The sequence below is a fragment of the Leptonychotes weddellii genome, chromosome 12, assembly GCF_054177405.1.
Source record: "Leptonychotes weddellii isolate Sample4059 chromosome 12, ASM5417740v2, whole genome shotgun sequence".
In the NCBI taxonomy this organism is placed as follows: domain Eukaryota; kingdom Metazoa; phylum Chordata; class Mammalia; order Carnivora; family Phocidae; genus Leptonychotes; species Leptonychotes weddellii.
The window spans coordinates 65389280-65406563 of record NC_138380.1 but is presented as its reverse complement, the minus strand read 5'-3'; the positions used below and the strand labels follow the sequence as shown (position 1 = coordinate 65406563).

Below are 17284 nucleotides of genomic sequence, written 5' to 3'. Positions count from 1 at the left end.
AAACATACCCCTTCAGATCACTACATTTGTATCTTAATTATAGTAGCTTTATAATAAGATTTTCTGTGACTGCTCAAGTCTCCAATCTGATTCTTCCTCAGAATTATTGACTAGTACTCCAGATCGATGTTAGACAATTTTAGTAACATTGGATGTTTTTGCCTTGTTCTTTACTTTATTGGGAGTGCTTCTAGTGATTTCTTATTAGTCATATGGCAGGCAGTCTTCTTGGTTGAGATATATAAATATATATCAGGCTAAGGAAATGTCCATCTAGTCCTATTTAATTTTTAAAATCAAGAATGAACATTAAAATTATTGAATTCACTTTCAGCATCTTTGGAGATTGTTGTAAGAATTTTCCCTTTCATCAGTAGACATTATCTATATTAATGAATTATAATTATTTGAATTTTTTATATTTAAATTAATCATAGTATTTTATTTTTTAAATGTTTTTGAATTTTGCTTGATAATTTATTTAAGACGTTTTAAATGCTATTTATAACAGACTATTCTATATTTTCTTTTTTGATAATGTGTGTATGTGTATATGTGTATTCTCAAGTGAAGATGAGTGGGAAGAGGGAAGGATGGGAGGAAAAGGAGACCATAGCATGTGTAACTCAAAAAAATTTGTAAGTAGTTGTAAGTAAAATAGAGTAGGGGCACATGGGTGTCTCAGTCGGTTAAACCTCCAACTCTTGGTTTCAGCTCACATGATCTTGGGATCCTGGGATCAAGCCCCACCTCGCTTTGCGCTCAGCAGGGAGTCTACTTCTCTGCCTTTCTCTCCCTCACCCTCTGCCCCTCCCTCCACTCACACACTCTCTCTCTCTCCCTCTTTCTCTAATAAATAAATACATCTTTAAAAAAAAATAGAGTAGAACAGAAGTAATCCTTCTCTCTCTCTCACACACACACACACACAGAAAGAAAGAGAGAGAAAACCATGCCCCTTCCCAGAATCCCCTAAGAAAGTTCTTCAGAGCAGCAGTTGGAACACATTTGATATTAATCCAGATTCTCATTTTGCAAACAAAGAAGCTGAGTCCCAGAACGATTAAGTGCTTTCCTGAGTTCGGGTACCTGGTATCTCCTTGCTACCAAAATCTAAAAATTGAAAGAGATAGGTCCTTGAGGGAAAGCTAGTGAGACTTCATTTAAGTTGGAGAAAGGAGACTGGCCACTTCATTACAGTCTTCAAAATGATGAAGGGGGTTTGAATAAGCAATGACAATCTGTCCTTTTCAATGGTCTTTCTGGACAGGAGAAGTAAAATGGCTTTAATTAATTCAAGAGGGATTCAGGTCAGTAGTAAGAAGTTCCCGAATGAATGAATTCCAAGATAATGGAAAGCACTGCCAAAGGAAGTTGAGGAAGAGCTTTTTGTGAAGCTCATAAGGTAGGCTGTTGATTTTCTGCAATGATTTCAGTACTTTGGATTGAACCAGATAAAACTGTTGCTATTCAAAATATTTTTACCGATAAAAGCAGCAAATTCATCGACCTAATACATGGAAACAAGTAGGTAGGCTTTGTCCTAGAGGACATTTTGTCTTCATTTTAGCCTTTAATTTTACTCTATCTCTACAGAATATATAGCATAGGAAAAAACTTATTTAAGAAGGTCAGGATTTAAAGCTTACAAAAGACCCTTACGGAATTAAACTGTTGGCATTTAAAAGCCAGGATTACCGATATTCTTACTTGTGCCACCAATCATTCCAGAACTGATAAACTGTGTTTAAAATGAAATGTCATTATAATCCACATTTTGGATGCTGAGTATCCTTATGGTGCCAAGATACCCCATCCCAGTGGGATCTTTGGTAGTCAAGGATTTCAGGCCAGTGTCAGCTGTGACAATTCTGCTGATGGGATAAATGGTGGTCAAGTAGGCTCTCTCTCTCTCTCCCTCATGTTTGGGTCAAACACCATCAGTTATGCAGGAACTCTTCCCATGTCCAGTGGCTTGGGCCATTGTGTATAAATGACTGCTGAGCTTTGATACTACTATATGTATTTTTCCAGCCCAGGGACATGAGTTGTTCAACTCTGTTGTGATTTTCCTATGTAGCCATCCTCTGATTCAAAAAAAGTTAGGTTCTTAGGAACAATGGAAACTGTTAAGAGAATCAGACTGGACATCCTAAAGGAATGGGGTTTCCTCTGAAATGAAAATGCACAATTAACTATTTGCCTGGAACATATACAAGTGAAAAGTACCAAGAATATACTCTCTGATTATGTTTCTCATCTTGATGGATATAACACATCTGAAGGGGGTTAAAAGCCTTTGCAACCCCGACATGCAAGCCAGAAACCATTTGCAATGACCCTGAAGTCCTCAGTAGTGGTACCATACTTCCCATAGGAGTTCCCAAATATGCCATCCATTCTGTTCTTAGGCTTTTGAATGTCCTTACTACTCATTGTTTTAACCCTGTAACTTAGCATTTAATCCTAGTAGGTGATGTGTGTGCTTTTCAACTTCTCCCTCACCACGAGCTCTTTCATAAGCTTGGGGACCTTTACTTCTACACCTTTATGAGTAAAGTTACCTTCAGCATAGAGAGTCTAATTCCCCATGCACTTCATTGTTTCATCTATAAATGAGATTTGGAATTCCTACTCACAGTGCTCACAGCACTTATAGTACCTTGCACAAATTAGGTACTTAAGGATTGTTTGGTTGCTTTCTTGACCTTTTGTATTCTGTATGGTTTTCTAGCAGTCTGCTGGGCACACAGATACTGAACTCATCATGCTTCTACACATACACACACACCCCGAAACTTTCCAAACCTGTGTTCTCCATCCAGCCACTCAAGCTAGAAACCTCAGCTTCAACTTTGACTCCCTTTTCTTCCCCATCTGCCATAACTGATGGGTCACCAAAGTCTGTCAATTTTACTTTTTACCTTTACATTTCTTGAGTGTATCCACTCCAGGCCACCTTTGGTGTCATTACCCCCAATTCAAGCCTGGTTTACAGGAGGTTGCAACCTCCTCCAAAATAGCTACAGTTCTCTCTGTAAATTACAAATTGGACAAGGTTATGCTCCTGCTTAAAACCATGCCTTCTCATGGCATACAGGCGCCTGAAGTGTCCTGCAAGACCCTCCAGTATCTGTCTTTGGCCCACTCTCCTGATTCATTTCACATCTCTCCCTGTCTCATAGTTTATAATTCAACAAAACCACAGCCATTTATGGTACACACACACACACGCACACACACACACACACACACACACACTCCCTTCCCTGCCTTTGCCCAAGTGCCCCCTGGAACCTTCATCACCTCACTCACACCTTCTCTCCTTGCCTGGATAACTCTGACTGGTTCTCAACTCAGGCAAGCTTTTTCTGAAGCTCTGTTTGTTCTACCCTAGTCTGGGTTGGTTATACCTCCTCAGTGGTCCAATAATGCCCGGTGCATGTATCTATCATTGTGTCATCCCTGAAACCTGACATCTCTTGCCCTCATTTCTACCCCCATCATCTAGTGCTGTCAGTTCTACCTCCAAAACACATTTCTGATCCAGCCATGTCTTTCTCTCCCCACTGCTCATACCTAATTTGAGCATTCTTCATCTCCCACCTGACCTGCTGTGGTGGCCTACCCCCTGGTCCTCCCAATTCTATTGGCCCCTCCTCTACTGAGTAGCAGCCAGAAGGATCTTTCCAGTCATACTTATAGATCATGTAGGTCCTCTGTAGAGTCTTCACTGACTTTCCTACATTGACAATATGTGGCCTCCCGGGCCCTACATACTCTGGCCCTGCCTCTCTCCAGCCTCAGCTCCCATTATTCTTACCCTAACTCTCTAAGCTCCCAACCTAAGATTCTCAAACCAGACAAGCTCATTCCTGCCCCAGGACCTTTGGGACAAGCTACTCCCTTTGCCCAAATCATTCATCCCTTGACTCTTTGTGTGTCTAAGCCCTACTCATCCAATAAGGCCTCAGCTGAAATGCCATTTTCTCAGGGGCACTTTTCATATCCCCAGTCTCACTTAGATCCTCCTAATCTCACTCATAGTACCAGCTGTGTTCATTTATAAAAGTGATTTCGGCTCAGGTCATGATCTCAGGGTTGTGGGATCAAGTCCTGCATCGGACTCCATGTTCAGCAGGGAGTCTGCCTCTCTCCCTTTCACTCTCCCTCTGCCCCTCCCCCTACTCATGCTCTCTTTTTCTAAAATAAATGGATAAATCTTTTTTTAAAAAATGTTAAAATGACTTTATTAATATTATTTTAGGTCAGTACCCACCTCTGTTATCCTAGAAGTCTTTTGCTGAAAGTCTATTATATTAAAGAAATTTTTCTCCATGTGTCTCTGATGAACTACTGAACTACTACTGATGTCATAAATTTTAAAAATTGTTCATCATACATTTTTCAGTTTTAGTACTATATTTTAATATTATTTCAAACATATTTTTGAGGGACACCTGGGTGACTCAGTCAGTTAAGCGTCTGCCTTCAGCTCACATCATGATCTCAGGGTCCTGGGATTGAGTCCCGCATCGGGCTCCTTGCTCAGCAGGGAGCCTGCTTCTCCCTCTGCCTGCCGCTCTCCCTGTTTGTGCACGCTTTCTCTCTCTGACAAATAAATAAATAAAATCTAAAAAAATATATATTTTTGAAGATCCAAATGGTATACTTTTTTAAGTAATATCTACCTCCAACATGGGGGAACTCACAACCCTAAGATCAAGAGTTGCATGCTCTACCAACTGAGCCAGCCAGGCACCCCTCCAAAGTGGTGTACTTAAATCCAGATATTATTCCAGGAGCTGAGCTAGGATTAAGATGTTAATATTGGGGGTGGAGGAGAATTTTCTTAGATCTTGTTACTTCAGAAAAGGAGAAAAATGATAGCATATCAAGAAAAGAGTCTAAATGCACACAGGTAAAGCCTGAATATGCAAACAAAATAAAAAATCACCATGATGATTAACTTCATTGAGTTATGTGTCTTTGAGCAACTGGAGTTAGAGTCCCCTCTGGATACACTCATCTGGAAGTGGAGTTGCAATCTGCTTCCCAAAGAAGCATCCAGTTGGTCTCTCTTCCTTCTACCCTCATATGTAGCTTATTAGTTCCACAATTATTCTCCTTTCCCTCCATTTGGGGAAATTTCTAACAGTTGCTTAAACTTTTAAACATTTCATTGCATTTGAAAAATCTGATTCCACTCAAAAACTGTTTCTTTTGTTTATCCGTGGTGTGCACATCTTTAAAATTTTTTTTCAATAGAAATTGTCAGTTTCAAAGGATCAAGAGTAAAGAATTTTATGCTTTTTTATCTTCTTTTAGACCTCTCTGTTCAACTGAAAATAGAAACATTTTGAAATAATAATATTTAAGATTTCAGAATAACTGCCTCCAGAGCAGGAGAGCTTCCCTTTCTAATTTTCCTAAATCTTCACCCTTGATAAAAGAAATTAGTCTTGGCTAAGAACGGTGTTATGGTCACATGCTGTATACAAATATTCTAAAACACTAAAGTTATGATACTCAATATTATCAACTACTTGTTTTTTTAAGTAAAAAATTAAATCCATTTGCTAATATCCTGTGCACATAAGGCCAAAACTAATTTTCCGTTGAGATGATGAAATGATTCATTTTATTATAATAGTTATTTTTTTGTTTTAGAATGCAAGTATATCTACAATCATGTAAGCATAAATGTTGACAATTTGTTTTGTTATTTTAAAGGATTTATATCTTAGTTATATAAATTAGTAAGAAAAACAATAGGATCCTCAAGAGATAAATGGATAAAGGACATGGAACAAACAATTTACAAATAATCTAGAATGGACCCAAAATTATTATGTGCAAAATTGATTTGCAAAGTGTTGGTTATAAAGTGAAAAACAGGAAATGTTCTAAATAAAAAATTAAAATGTGGGAAATGGGGCAACTGGGTGATTCAGTAGGTTAAGCGTCTGACTCTTGATTTCAGCTCAGGTCATGATCTCAAGATAGTGAAATCAAGCCCTGCATCAGTCTCAGGGCTATGCGTGGAGCCTGCTTGGGATTCTCTCTCTCTCTCTCTCTCTCTCTCTCTCTCTCTGCCCCCCCATTCATGCTCTCTCTCTAAAAATAAAATTAAATTTAAAAAAATTTTTTAAATGTGGGAAATGCCTGACCTTGAATAGAATATTATATAGCCATTTAAAATAATGTTAGGAGAAATTATTAATAATCTGGGAAAGGATTCTGTTAGGTGAAAAAATCAAATGCAGTTGTATGTCATTACATGCAATATGATCACAGCTTTCTCAAAAACATGAAAACAATGGATTATTATTCTGCCTTTAAAAGAAATGAAATCCTGATACCTGCCACAACATGAATGAATCTTAAAGACATTATAAATGAAATGAAATGAGCCAGTAACAAAATAGTGTATAATTATACTCATGTGACATATCTAGAGTAATCAAATTCATAGACACAGAAAGTAGAATGGTAGTTGCCAGGGGCTGAAGGAATGGGGGAGAAGGGGTAGTTGGTGTTTAATGAGTACAGACTTCTAGTTTGGGAATTTGAAAAAAAAGTCTAAGAGATGGATGATGGTGATAGTCGCAGAATAATATGAATGTACTAGTGCCACAGAACTAAAAATGGTTTAAATGATAAATTGTATTTTATGTATATTTTACCACAAAAAAAAAAAGATGTACCAAGTTTCTCCATGACCTTTAACTAGTTTCTGCTACTGTGAATGTCCTACAAAACCGTAGTACAATGATAAAAACTAAAGAAAGAACATTAGTACAATACTGTTAACCACACTAGACTAATTTATATCTTACCAGTAGTGCCACTAATGTTGTATTTTTCTGTTTCAAGATTTAGATCATTAAACCTTTTTATAACAAAAAACTAAATCTTTTATAAAAGAACTTACTATATGGTTTCTTTAAACTATAGCCCCTATTATTATATTTTAAATATCTTCAAATTTACCAAAAAAAAAAAGTTCAGGAATTTATCTGTTGTAGAAAACAAGTATGTCTTCTTTTGTACAGAATTATGGTTGAAAGCTGAGTAAAGGCAGCTGGCTTGGAGGACCATATCAGTTAAAATTAGGTTATAACTAGAATTCAAATAAAAAACAAAACTGGATTAAACAATATGGTTGTTTATTTCTCTGTTATATAGAAGTCCATAGATGGGTGGTCCAGAGATAATACGGGAACTTCATGGTATCAGGATGTCCAGCCTCTTTTAACTTGTTGTTCTGCATGTATGGCTTCCATTCCCACGATTATGATCCATGATAGCTGCTGGAACTCCAACCATTACATCCACATTCTAGGCAGTAAGAAAGAGGACAGAGGGCAGAAATATTTCCTCCTCACATTAAGAACAATATCCAAAAGTTGTTTATCCATTTATATTCCATTGGCCAGAACTGAATCAGGTGGCCACATAAAACCATAAGGGAGGTTGGGGGTTATAATATGTATTCTGGGGTGGTATGCCCTCTCCAAAAGAAATTGAGAGCTCAATTACTAAGGAAGGTAGATGATATAGAAAAAGATTTTGGAGGACAGGTAGTAATCTCTGCAACAGGAAGCATCTTCATTCAGCATGTAGGCATAAACTAGGATCCGAAGAAAACAGGGAGCAAAAAATAATTATCTACCTTGATCATTGGCAAACATGTGTTTTCATTAAAGAGGAGAAGTTAAGGCAAAATATGCTACTGCCCCTAATCTGGTGGGTAGGGATGTCCTTGGAGCCCATAGGAACTGGTGAATTGGAGTCAATGAAATCCCCCTTTCAGCCTCTTCAACAAGGAGAAAGTTCAGCTTGCACACCCAATGCAGGACCTTTATTTCAGAAATCTTCCTTTCACCAACCCTCCACCACACTCAACTGGACCTCACCGTTTGGGCCCTCCCCACCTCATAGGTCCTTTGGAGGAAAAAAATAGTCCCTCTTTACAAAAAGGTTGGAGCAGGTCCGGTTTCAAGAAATCAGATTTTCTAAAATAATTTGAGTTCCCCAAGAAAACAAAATACAAAAGGACCATTAAATGTGTTATAACTATTAAAAGAGGTAGGCGGATGTTCATTCTCTTTATCTGTATGAAGAATTTCTCTTCCTGACATTGAGTCATGTTCACTTTTCCCAAGAGGGAATAAAATGTTCCCTATAAAAGCACAACCTTTTCTTTCCTAGGGCTCTGGACCCATGCCAACATAACAGAAACAGCCAAATAAAGGGCTGTGATAAGCTCCTCAGGTGCCAGGGAAATGTTATCAGAGGAAATCATCTTCCTCCCTGTGACAAGACATGGATCCTCAACATACTCACAAAAAAAATTGGGGCCCCCAAGAATAGAAATTCATCAAATACTCAGTGGGGAATTGTGCACAAAACAGCAATGGAAACCAGTGGGAACACAATTTTATTAACTCCAAAAAGTTGTACCAATTGGGTTCTTAGGAATAGTCCCCAGACTGATATGCCTGGAGACAAAGGACTTTTAGTGACAAATTTGATAAAATGTGTGAGAAATACTGTCTTTCTTTGTTTAAGATTCCAATGTTAAATTTGGAGGAATGTTTTAGTCTGTAAAATACAGTCTTTATATCATTGATTGTGCCACAGCAGGGAATTGTGTATAGTAGGGACACAAAATTAATGCATTTGGATGCATTTGGATGCAAAAAATTTAGAAATGCAACCTGTTTTATTTTGTCTATAACTAAATAAGTCTTTGCTACCTGCTGGATGGCAGGAAAGAAAAACATATGTCTAATCTGGTTGAAGTAGTGCTTAGTTTCTCTCCAAAAAAGAAAGTTCAGTCTCAGATTTTTTAGTCCTTTTCAGTCCTTTGCTTTCATTCAAGATGGCATCCAAGGATGGAGCAAAGAGGTGTGGCTTGAGTTACCAGGTGGGGATAAGCTCAGGTGGTTAGGTGTAGTGTACTTTGGTGTGTCTGATCTCTAAGGCAGCATCTTTTGTCCACCAGCTTACTGCCTGCCCTGTTGGTTTGTGTGGCTGAAGTTTGTGGCTACTGTGATTCTAGGTCTGTGCTTTTGACTGAAGAACTGCTCCCAGAAACAGTTTTGCACTGTTGGGGATGTAAATTGGCACAGCCACTATGGAAAACAGTATGGAGAGCACTCAAAAAAATAACAATCAAACTAATATATAATCCATAAATCCTTATTCTGGGTATATATCCAAAGGAAATGAAAATAAGATAAAAAGATATCTGCACTCCTATGTTCACTGCAGCATTATTCACAATAGCCAAGGTATGGTGACAACCTACCTGTCCATCAATGGATGAATGGATAAATATACACACAATGGAGTATTACTCAGCCACGAGAAAGAAGGAAATCCTGTCTTTGCAACAACATGGATGGATCTTGAGGGCATTATGCTAAATGAAATAAGTCAGAGAAAGACAAATACTGTATGATCTCACTTATATGTAAAAGTTGAACTCCTAGAAACAGAGTAAGAAATTGGTTGCCAGGGGCTAGGGGTAGGAGAAATTGGGAGATGCTGGTCAAAGGGTACAAACTTCAGTTATAAAGTGAGTTAATTCTGGAGATCTAATGTACAGCATGGTGATTATAGTTAATATTGCCATATTATATACTAGAAAGTTGCTAAGAGAATAGATTTTATATGTTCTCACCACAAAAAAGAAATGGTAATTATGTGAGGTAATGGAAGTGTTAGCTAACACTATGGTGGTAATCATTTTGTAATATATAGGTTATATACCTTAAACTTACACAGTGTTTTATATCAATTATATCTCAGTAAAGCTGGAAAAATATAAAAAAGAACTGTTCCCAGCTTTCCAATAGAAATTTTCACACTGTGACCTAGAAATGAATAGATCTACATTCTAGCTTAGGTTTCCTGAGTCAGTTTCCTATAAAGCAAGAATATCAGCCTAAGAACCACTCCTCACAAGGGAATATAAATATTTTGACAACAATTCATTCATCTCTTGGCTCCATAAATATCTCCTGCCTGGAGGATTTATTCAAGAATAAAAATGGTGGCTGTTGAATTTTTCTACTCCAATTTAGTGAATGATTCATTCATTGAATGTCTAAGTGATGGTCATAAATAGAAATATAGAATACTAGCGCTGGAAGGAACTCATCTCTATCTTATAGGCTTGAGAAAACAGCCTAGGTTAAGTTAAATGATTTACTCAAAGTTACCTAATTAGTTATTGGCAGAGCTGGAATCGGAATCTGGTACCCCTGACTCTTAATTATACCACAGAAATTTAAAAGATACTGTTTTATTTATCTAATTACTAATTCACCACAAACTAAATTGGAGTGTGCATTTTTCTTATCAATAATTAAAATGTTAATGTGCATGTTGTTATTACCTTTTTTAGGAAGCCAAGTTGGATTATGAATAGTCTTCATTAATATGAATTAATTAAAAGTCTTTAACTTTCATACAAATAATCTATTTTGAAACCAGAACAGTTCTGAATCAATGTGAGAGACAAAACCCTGGGATCTTTTCCTGGGTCTCAGTATTATGTCTTTGGAATGCTTTATTTCAAGCAAGCATTTTTAATGACATAAAGTAAACTATTTCTAAGAGTTCTTTTACTCTTAAAAATTAGAAGAGGGGTGCCTGGGTGGCTCAGTCGTTAAGCGCTTGCCTTCGGCTCAGGTCCTGATCCCTGCATCGGGCTCCCTGCTCAGCGGGAAGCCTGCTTCTCCCTCTCCCACTCCCCCTGCTTGTGTTCCCTCTCTCGCTGTGTTTCTCTCTGTCAAATAAATAAAATCTTTAAAAAAAAATTAGAAGGAAGAAAAAGTGCCCAAAGAAAGTATTTGGGTCAATCGGTAATTGACTAATTCCACATCACAGTTACACTGTGTTTTATGTCTCCATATAGATCCAAGAACAGAACTACTTGACTCCCACATTAAAATCCTCTTGAGAAATTCTTCTGCAGAGCTTGTCTCCCAGCCACGTCTATACATGTGCCTCTGTGGATAGTACATTAATACCACTCACAGTAGAAGGTATTGTTCTTTATAGTTAGTCAAATTAATTATTTGAACACCCCAGGATGTACAACATGAAAGAACAGCTTTATAGATATTCAGGGCACTATATAATATGCCACGGTGAATTATTGACTCTAATGAGAACATCTTTAAAAGGCTGAACTCCCAGGGGTGCAGGCTGAAGAATTGGGAGGAGGGGCTCATACGTTAAATCAATAATTAGGAAGAAAGGAGGAAGAGAGACAGATTGGGCAAGAGATTTCTGAAAATTGAACACTTGTCATCTGTCTCTTTCTCTTGCTGTTGATTCATTAAATGGAGATTAACTTCAGTAACTTATTGACCAACATGCCAATAAATCCTGAGCTATATTATCTGCGATGCAGGAAATGGACAAGCCTGGATACATTGCCGAGGGGGTTGACTAAGTGTGATGTGCCTTAGAGAAATTCATGGGCATACTTAAGTATTGTGCTGGTTATGTGTGTTTCACATTTATATACTATACTGAGTATTGTGTTAGGTTGATAGGGGATGTAAAAGTAGCAAATAACATTCTTAAAGGAGTTTATAGTTTATCTAGACACCAACTATGCATATGTGATGTTCACTCGAGAATTTACCCATATTTTTTAAAAGAACACTGTGATGATTTGCAACATGGAATTGTATCCTTCCCATCATCTCTGACTCTATCTCATGCTCACATTTTATCAGTAAACTTTCTTTAGAAACAGATTGTTTTAGCCCTTGCCATACACTCTACCAAAAAAACAAAAAGGTGGTTTAAGTTTTGTGTGACATTGACAAAAATTTTTTAAAAAGTGTAATTAGAGACTGCAGTGGAATTTTCAGAAGTACTCCTAGTCTTCTAGAATCACTAAGTATATTATATTAAATATACATCAAATGTGGAAGAGTGATGTTTTGGACCACCTCTTAAAGAGGTTACGGTCCTAGAACATGAGCAAAACCCACAGTATTCAGCTCCTAAGAGAAATCAACCTACATATATTCTGCACTACTCAGAAAAGTTTCAAAGATAACTATCATTTTGAGGTCTTAGGGAAATAAGAAAGGAGGAATTAGTGAGTACTCCATTCTTCAGTTTCTATGGCAGTGCCAAGAGGGTTGGGGATGAGTCTACAGATGTTTGGAACTTGCTGGGTTCCCTGAACTGCACTCTCCCCCTTCTGCCCTATGAAGGGGCTCAGCTTAGCTCAGTCTACCCACAGCTTCCTCCGGGGTAGGGAGCATAGAGAGAATTCATTCCCACCAAGGCATCCTCAGATGAGGTCAGCAGAGTGTCAAGGTCTGTCTTGCCCCTGGACCCCTCTATCTATTGCCGAGGCTTCTAGAACTGGAATTCTGTTCCTTTCAGCCCACTCCTTAGTACCTTCATGACTGGGTCTTCTAGCTCAGGCTCTGTGTCCCTGTTGTCTGAACTCTTAGTGTCCCACTGCTAATGCCTATCTGGACCACCCATCTATGTGTTCTGTAACCTGAGATGTTATTGAACGTAAAGTCCAAAGACACACACACACACAGTTTCCTCATTCTGAGATTTTATGAAAGAACAATGGTAACTGTGGCAACCCTTGTTATATCCCTATGGAGTTTTTGAGAGATTGATGTTTTGTATTGTTTCTCATCCTAGGTAACATTGGCCTCAAAAGCCAAAAAGTCTCTGGCAAGAGAAATGTTCTTAGAAGACCCTGAAAATACAATCTCCTTTCATGACAGTTAGCAAAATATCTTCTGTCAGTTCTGGGGCTCTCATTCCCCCTCTGTGCAGCATTCATAGCGTTCAAGTATATTAAGCATTCACAACATTTATATATGGCCCAGCCTCTGTTCTAATCCTGTGTATTAGTACAGCTAACTGCAGCTCACTCAGTGCTGCTGTTTGCACAGCTGGACATGTCGGATAGAATGAGTTCATCCCTTCAAAGATGAGCTTACAGCCACCGTCTAGTAGTGTCTTTCTTTTTTACACCTACGACCATTCCTCATTGTTCTCACAAGCACAGTGAGTTTTAATGAAGTCATGTCTTTTAGTGTAACGCTGCAGGTGCACAAATGCTGATAAACCTCCTTAACTCACTGTCAGATCAGCATGTTTATCTTCAAGCTGCAGAATGTATTTAATTATAAGATATGAAAAGGTCCTTCAGATTTGTTCTCTGGGCTCAGAACTAATGATTCATCCATGAAGCGCTGTGTCTCCCTAAAGGTTATAATGACTAGTTGCTGATCTTCTGAAGAACTCCTTCATAGTAGCATCTGGACTGCAAGGTATAGAAATTTCTTTTAAAAATAAAGAAATAGCTTCTAAAGGCCCAGGCAATTTTACCAAATATAGAGTTAACACAATCAAACATACACACACACACACACACTTATATATAGAGAGAGAGAGATGCCAATATGGTTAGATATAACCTGCTTCCAGAACTGTGCTGTAAGGAATTCACTCTTAAAATTTTAAGATGCAAATACCCCTAGGAGGTTATTAACATCTTAATATCAATGAAATTTAATCACATTGCTTTCTTCTTAAGACTAGATTTCTGAGGGAATGGGAGTTTGACCTAGAAATTGGAAGGGAGATGTGTGAGGAGGGATGGGTCCTGAGAAGAGGGGAGAAGATTGTTGGGGAGTGTTGAACTCTCCCCAGTAAATGGGGCTGGAGCCGTCCCTTTAGAAGGAGAACACCGTGCATTCAAAGGGCCATGGGATCCTAAGGGAAGAAGAGGCAAACTAAGGATGTAAGATGGAGGCACAAGCATGGGCAAGGATGGCGAGGGCAGAGGGAGGTAAGATTCCAGTCAAAAGATAAATAGGGTTGGTGGAAAGTGAATTCATTGATCGAGAGTTAGATAAATCGTTTGACCTATAAGCATGTTTTCATTTGCCTATGTCACTTCACAGCTATTAGCATAAGATCGTGCCTGATGAATAACTTACTGGAAAGTGTTTGAAAACTATAGAGCAAAAACAAAAACAGATTATAGCATAATGTAAATTATCATAATTATTACTTCCATTGATCAGTTGAGTATTGATTGAACACAGACCATTTGCCAAGTGCTGTACACAATAAAAAGCCCCTTCACTCAAGTTTCTCAGAGCTTAGTGAGGAGACAGGTGAGCAAATAAATAACCACAACAGAGGATGCAAAATACACACAGCACAAAGTGCTACAGGGGTAAGGAAGAAGAAGGACTGCGTCTGCCTGGGGAAATTAAGGCTTTTCAGAGGAAGAGATGGCTGAGCTGGGTCCTGCGTGATGAGGAGTTGACAAGAGGGAACAATGGAAAGTCAGAGGGCAGAGGCAGCCAGCCCCATGTGGTATGTCTATGCTGCTCAGTGCTGCTTGGTGTAAAGAATAAAAAACACAGGAATGCCAAATCTCATAACTAACTCCCCTGGCCTGATTCCATGCTCACCAAGCCGCCTTCTGATGATAATTTGGCTTCCCGCTTGGATTTACCTGCAGGGAAAGTGCATGCTGGTCAAGAGGCTGAAAGTATCCAGTCCACTAGATGATTATATTTCTCATTGTAAATTAATCAGCATTCTGGCTGATGCATTTTTTTAAAGTGCAGAAATGAAACTATCACTTATAAAGCCGTTGTAAAGAAAATTAGGTGAAAATTCACCAGGAAATCAGCCTTCAGGCTGCTGATGTGGACAATGACAGAACAGCTGTGCAAACACCACAGGTAACTTCCGGGAATGGGCTCCTGACAAAGCCATATTACACAGCACGTTTTCTTCACACGTCAAGTGCTGTCTTTCACATTTTTCTCTCTTGTAAGAATCCCCTGAAATAGCCAAAAGTAAGCACCAAATGTCAGTCTTTCCAGACTCCTAGAAACCAAGGTCTAGAGGATAAAATGCACCTCCTTTACCAGATCCTTTACCCTTCCTGTTATGGGCTGAATTGCGTCCCTCCAAAATTTTTATGTTGAAGTCCCAACTCCTGATACCTCAAAATATGTCTGTATTTAGAAATAGGGACTTTAAAGAAGTAATTAAAGCTCAGTAAAGTCATTAGGGTAGCCCCTAATCCAGTATATCTGGTCTCCGTGTAAGGAGAGATTAGAACACAGACATGCACAGACCATGTGAAGACAGAGGGAGAAGATGGCCACCTGCACGCCAAGGAGAGAAACCTTAAAGAAACAACCTTCCCCACACCTTGATCTCAGACTTCTAGCCTCCAGGACTTGAATAAATTTCTGTTGTTTAAGCCACCCAGTCTGTGGAACTTTGTTATGGTAGCCCTAGCAAACTAATACGCTTCCTTTCAGATTCTTCTCCCACCATTCCAAACAGAAGATTCCTAACTGGGCCCTTCAACAACCTGGAATTTGTCTACGCGAGCATCAGGAATGCATTTTAGTCCTTCATGCTCATTTTCACTCCATTTACTCAAGTGGGTGACTTTGGAGCCCATGCCATAAGCATGGTCCAGTCTTGCTAAAGTAACCAAAGACATAACTTCTGAGGCATGAGGGTCTAGAAGTATAATGGTTATACAAACTGTATCAAGACCTGGACACAAATGAGGTGAAGATCTTATATGCTGAAAGTATAAAAATTTATGATTGTCCTCATTTTGCCATGATATTTTTCTTAATTTCTATTTTTAAAACCAATACCCTGCTGAACAAGTGAGCCACAGAGTTTAGCTAGTTCCTGAAGATATATACCCTAGAACAATTATTGGAGAAACTCCAAAATCTCTCACATTATTTAATAATTGATTTCTCAATGAATGGAGCCCTCGGTTCTAGACTTTTGGTTTCAAGATCTGCTTGAGGTTTTTTTGCAGATTATGTTAACAAAAACCAGTTTGAGGAACTGGACCCATTTACAACTGGAACTGGGCTCAAATATGTTTCATTCTTCCCCTTGTCCACTTTTTACCACTTCTTTTTTTGTAAGAAGAAAGACCAACATCTTTTTCCTTGTAAAAAATCATCATCGGGGCACTTGGGTGGCTCAGTCGGTTAAGCATCTGCCTTGGCTCAGGTCATGATCTCTGTTCAGTGGGGAGTCTGCTTCTCCTTCTCCCTCTCTCTCTCTGCCCTTCCCCTGCTCGTGTGCTTGCTCTCTTTCGCTCTCTAATAAATAAATAAAATATTTTTTAAAAATAATCATCAGATAGGTATTCATGTGGTTCATGAATACTGATAGTTCACTAATATGTCCCTTTTAAATTTCCACTGAAATATACCACATATGGAGGGTAAAATCTTCTTAATTCCTGACATTCAATACCTGCTCCAGTTCAGAGTTAACATTAAAAGTGCTCCTGTTAGAGGTGCCTGGGTGGCTTTGTCAGTTGAGCATCCGACTCTTGGTTTCTGCTCAGGTCATGATCTCGGGGTCATGAGATCAAGCCCAGCGTCGACTCCACGCTCAGTGCAGGGTCTGCTTGGGATTCTCTCCCCCTCCCTCTGTCCCTACCCCCATTCATGCGTACTCTCTCTCTCTAAAATAAATAAATAAAGTCTTTTAAAAAAAATGCTCCTGTTACATGAACAGTGATAAGTCATGTGTGCATAGAATGTACCCTTGAGATGATGTGATGAAAACGACACTTCACCTCTTTGGTCTTCCTCTCAAAAACACATAACCCAATCTAATCATGAGGAAAGGATGAGACAAATCCCCTGTCCCCAACTGAGGGACATTTGATTAAATACCAGAACAGGATTCCTCAAAATTGTCAAGGTCTTCAAAACAAAGTTTGGGAAAATATTAGGAGCCTTAGGAGACAACTAGATGCAATATGGATGAGATCCTGGAACAGGAAAAAAAATTTTAGATAAAAACAAAGGACAGGGCACCTGGGTGGCTCAGTCGTTAAGCGTCTGCCTTCGGCTCAGGTCATGATCTCAGGGTCCTGGGATCGAGCCCTGCATCAGGCTCCCCGCTCAGCGGGAAGCCTGCTTCTCCCTCTCCCACTCCCCCTGCTTGTGTTCCCTCTCTTGCTGTGTCTCTCTCTGTCAAATAAATAAAATCTTCTAAAAAAAATCTTTAAAAAAAAGGAAATCTGAATAAAGTTAATAATTTTTCAATACTGGTTTGTTAATTATAACAAATGTATCATAGTAATGTAAGATGTTACTAATAGGGGAGCTGGGTATGGGGCATATGGGAACTCTACTATCTTCACAGTTTTCTGTAAATGTAACATTGTCCTAAATTAAAAAGTTAACATTAA

General features: G+C 38.7%; 1 long non-coding RNA gene across 1 annotated transcript in view; it reads left to right on the top strand.

Moving 5' to 3' along the window:
* The window catches only part of LOC145716577 (uncharacterized), a 90142-nt gene extending 74495 nt beyond the window's left edge, over positions 1-15647 (top strand). Inside the window, exons 2-3 of the long non-coding RNA XR_014139366.1 lie at positions 10931-11060; positions 12703-15647. This is a non-coding gene — a long non-coding RNA (uncharacterized LOC145716577). The remainder of the gene's footprint in view (positions 1-10930; positions 11061-12702) is intronic.
* The last annotated feature ends 1637 nt before the right edge of the window (positions 15648-17284 follow it).